The sequence below is a fragment of the Panulirus ornatus genome, chromosome 40, assembly GCF_036320965.1.
Source record: "Panulirus ornatus isolate Po-2019 chromosome 40, ASM3632096v1, whole genome shotgun sequence".
NCBI classification, from domain to species: domain Eukaryota; kingdom Metazoa; phylum Arthropoda; class Malacostraca; order Decapoda; family Palinuridae; genus Panulirus; species Panulirus ornatus.
In genome coordinates, this window is record NC_092263.1 from 9,342,578 (window position 1) to 9,347,348 (window position 4,771).

Below are 4,771 nucleotides of genomic sequence, written 5' to 3' on the forward strand. Positions count from 1 at the left end.
ACGATCCTTGAACACGACGGTTACGATCCTTGAACACGACGGTACGATCCTTGAACACGACGGAACGATCAGAGGTACGGCCAGAGGATTTGTAGTACCGTGCACAAGGGAGTCGTACTTCCTGACCGAAGGAGGTCGTACCGTCGTGCTCATAGGGTCGTGTATCGTAAATGTCATTGTTTATCCTCGTACTTCTAAGGGTCTTTAATGTAAAATAAAGGACCCATATTAATTTCGGTGTATTGTTATAATTCAAGTGGCCTTTAATGATAAATAAAGTATCTAAATTAATCATTGAGGATAAAGTTCATGGCCAGTGTATTACGCTAACGGTATAAAACATCTTTGAATTTATTTATATGTCCTCATGTAATATTGTACCATGGAGGATGTGGATTTTGTGTTTGTGGTTTCGAGATTAACCATTAGAATTATTGACACTAACTGAAGGTAATATATTTTCACTGCCTAGTTTATTTTACTAATATTTTTTAAGGATTTTTTTGATAAAATTGGTCAAATGATAAGAAATTATGGCTGCCCATTGAAAAAAAAAGAGAACCTGCTTTGACTGAAAGGACTTTTAGTTTCTATATTTTACTCAGGTAGTTCATAATCACTAATGAACTTTTTTTCCACGGCAGGAGAGGGAGAAATTTAAGATATTTTTTTTAAAGTAAACTTTGTAAAAGGTTTTTGACCGAGTGATGAAGGTTGAGTTGCCACATTATTATTTATAATCATATAGCATAGCTCATCAAAGTAACCCAGTTTTTTTTTACCAGAAATATAGTTTTTTGTATTCTTATAAATATTTTTCCAAGTATGTGGAAGTCTTTGTCTAAATACTTCGATAAAATTTGTTGTGAATATTTTGAAAGTGGTGAATGATATGCATAGAGTGGTGGAGACTGCCACTTTCCCGCCATTCATATCTAATTATAAGTAGCCTTTCTTGAACAGCCAATAAACTGAACAGTATATTTTACAAAAAGAAAGGGAAATAATTTATATCACTCAATTAATATATGATATTGATATTACACATCTCATTTTGGAAGGGAAAAGATAAATAAATATATCACCTGACAACTCGCCCGGCGGCTGTCGATGCTCAGCTGTTTCGTCTAATCCTTTACGTCACTCGCGCGTAAATTCAGAAGATAGAGTGTCGTCTGGGCGGGAGGTGTACTCCCCCATCCTGATCTGAAGTTCTTCTTCCACTTCTGCAAACTCCCCCGAGGTATTGGTGGTCGCTGGCACAGAGGCCCAGGTGTCATGACATCAACGAAGGTGAGTAAGAAATTAGTATATAAATATTTAAATAAAAAAAATGAATATCGACATGATGGGTTGGGCGTCATCGTACCCATGGCGTTTTAACGGTTGCTTTTTAGTAAGTAATTTCTTCATATTCTCCTCCATCTCCTTCCCTCTCCTCATCCATGGACCTCTGTACTCAGGTGAATCCCCAATCTGAAAGAACCACAGGGATGGTTTTCAGGGAAGAATTCCACTAGAAAAGAGAGAAAAAAAATATATATATGGTACGCTACAATAAGTCTAATGTCGACAACATTCATTAATAATTATATTTATTTTTCTTCATAATATACTCATTAAATTATCAGTGCAACATGTGTGAATTTAGATGTAAAATCCCACGCACTTTGAAGTGCGAAATGGATTGCATGGCAGCAACACTCATGACTTCTCATTAAACAAGAGGGTAGCGGTGGGCTATGAAGGGGAGGGTGGGTGGGTTATCTCGATAAGCCGAGGTGGGTTTGGGGAGGGGGGGCATACTGAAGTGGTACGGGCCACAAGGGTGGGTTGGGAGATAAAGAGATGGCCCAGGCACCTCCCAGATGGTAATTATTGAGGTGGGCAGGGTAGCATGAAGGTGGGCCGGGCATTAATGAGGTGGGTAGGGTATGATTAAGGTGGGCTGGACATTAATCAGGTGGGTAGGGTAATCCTGAGGTGGGCCTGGTAATACTGAGGTGGGCCTGGTAGTACTGAGGTGGCCTGGTAATACTGAGGTGGGCCTGGCATTACGAAGGTGGGCAAGGCAGTACGGAGGTGGGCAGGGCTTGATAATACTGAGGTGGGCTCGGCAATACTGAGGTGGGCCTGGCATTATTGAGGTGAGCCTGGTGGTACTTGGGTGGGCCTGGCAGTACTTTGGTGGGCCTGGCAGTACTTTGGTGGGCCTGGCAGTACTTTGGTGGGCCTGACTGTACTTTGGTGGGCCTGGTAGTTTTGTTGTGGGCCTGGTAGAAGTGAGGTGGGTATGGCAATTCTTCGGTGGGCCTGGCAATACAAAGGTGGGACTAGTAATAATGAGGTGGGCTTGGTAATGCTGAAATGGGCCTGGCAATTCAAAGGTGGGCTTGGCAATACTGAGGTGGGTCTGGTAATGCTGAGTTGGGCCTGGTAATACTGAGGTGAGGTGGGTCTGGCAATACTGAGGTGGGCCTGGTAATACTGAGGTGGAGCTGGTAATACTGAGGTGAGGTGGGTCTGGCAATACTGAGGTGGGTCTGGCAATACTGAGGTGGGCCTGGTAATACTGAGGTGGGTCTGGCAATACTGAGGTGGGTCTGGTAATACTGAGGCGGGCATGGTAATACTAAAGTGGATCTGGCAATTCTGAGGTGAGGTGGGTCTGGTAATACTTAGGTGAGGTGGGTCTGGCAATACTTAGGTGAGGTGGGTCTGGCAGTACTGAGGTGGGTCTGGTAATACTGAGGTTGGTCTGGTAATGCTGAGGTGGGCCTGGTAATACTGAAGTGGGTCTGGCAGTACTGAGGTGAGGTGGGTCTGGCAATACTGAGGTGGGTCTGGTAATACTTAGGTGAGGTGGGTCTGGCAATACTGAGGTGGGTTTGGCAATACTTAGGTGAGGTGGGTCTGGCAATACTGAGGTGGGTCTGGTAATACTGAGGTGGGCCTGGTAATACTGAGGTGGGTCTGGCAATACTGAGGTGGGTCTGGTAATACTGAGGTGGGCCTGGTAATACTGAGGTGGGTCTGGTAATACTGAGGTGGGCCTGGTAATGCTGAGGTGGGCCTGGTAATACTGAGGTGTGCCTAGCAATACTGAGGTGGGCCTGGTAATGCTGAGGTGGGCCTGGTAATACTGAGGTGGGCCTAGCAATACTGAGGTGGGCCTGGTCATACTGAGGTGTGCCTAGCAATATTGAGGTGGGCTTGGTAATACTGAGGTGGGTCTGGTAATACTGAGGTGGGCCTGGTAATACTGAGGTGGGCCTGGTAATGCTGAGGTGGGCCTGGTAATACTGAGGTGGGCCTGGTAATGCTGAGGTGGGTCTGGTAATACTGAGGTGGGTCTGGTAATACTGAGGTGGGTCTGGCAATACTGAGGTGGGTCTGGTAATACTGAGGTGGGCCTGGTAATGCTGAGGTGGGCCTGGTAATACTGAGGTGGGCCTAGCAATACTGAGGTGGGCCTGGTCATACTGAGGTGTGCCTAGCAATATTGAGGTGGGCTTGGTAATACTGAGGTGGGTCTGGTAATACTGAGGTGGGCCTGGTAATGCTGAGGTGGGCCTGGTAATACTGAGGTGTGCCTAGCAATACTGAGGTGGGCCTGGTAATGCTGAGGTGGGTCTGGTAATACTGAGGTGGACCTAGCAATACTGAGGTGGGCCTGGTAATACTGAGGTGGGCCTGATAATGCTGAGGTGGGCCTGGTAATACTGAGGTGTGCCTAGCAATACTGAGGTGGGCCTGGTAATACTGAGGTGTGCCTAGCAATACTGGGGTGGGCCTGGTAATTCTGTGGTGGGCCTAGTAATACTAAGGTGGTTCTGGTAATACTGAGGTGGGCCTGGTAATGCTGAGGTGGGCCGGGTAATACTGAGGTGGGCCTGGTAATACTGAGGTGGGCCTGGTAATTCTGTGGTGGGCCTAGTAATACTGAGGTGGTTCTGGTAATACTGAGGTGGGCCTGGTAATGCTGAGGTGGACCTAGCAATACTGAGGTGGGCCTGGTAATACTGAGATGGACTTAGCAGTATTGAGGTGGTTCTGGTAATACTGAGGTGGGCCTAGCAATACTGAGGTGGGCCTGGTAATACTGAGATGGACCTAGCAATACTGAGGTGGGCCTGGTAATACTGAGGTGGGCCTAGCAATACTGAGGTGGGTCTGGTAATTCTGAGGTGGTCCTAGCAGTATTGAGGTGGGTCTGGTAATTGTTGTGGGCCTAGTAATACTGAGGTGGGTCTGGCAATACTGAGGTGGGCCTGGTAATGCTGAGGTGGGTCTGATGATAATTAGGTGGTTCTAGTAATACTGAGGTGGGCCGGCAATACTGATTTGGGCCTGGTAATGCTGAGGTGGGTCTGATAATAATTAGGTGGTTCTAGTAATATTGAGGTGGGCCTAGTAATACCGAGGTGGGTCTGGTAATACTGAGGTGGGTTTAGCAACACTGAGGTGGGCCTGGCAACACTGAGGTGCCCCTGGCAATACTGAGGTGGGCCTGGCAACACTGAGGTGGGCCTGACAACACAGGGGGCCTGGCAACACTGAGGGGGCCTGGCAACACTGAGGTGGGCCTGGCAACACTGAGGTGGGCCTGCTAATACTCAGGTGGGCCTGGCAATACTGAGGTGGACTTGGCAACACTGAGGTGGGCCTGGCAATACTCAGGTGGGCCTGGCAACACTGAGGTGGGTCTGGCAACACTGAGGTGGGCCTGGCAATACTGAGGTGGACTTAGCAACACTGAGGTGGGCCTGGT

The 4,771-nt window shown here is 47.5% G+C and overlaps 1 protein-coding gene across 1 annotated transcript in view; it reads left to right on the forward strand.

Moving 5' to 3' along the window:
* Positions 1 to 1,140: 1,140 nt before the first annotated feature.
* Positions 1,141 to 4,771, forward strand: part of LOC139761351 (uncharacterized) — a 36,636-nt gene continuing 33,005 nt past the window's right edge. The window contains 1 exon segment of the mRNA XM_071685435.1: positions 1,141 to 1,293. The gene's annotated coding sequence lies outside the window, so the exon portion shown is untranslated.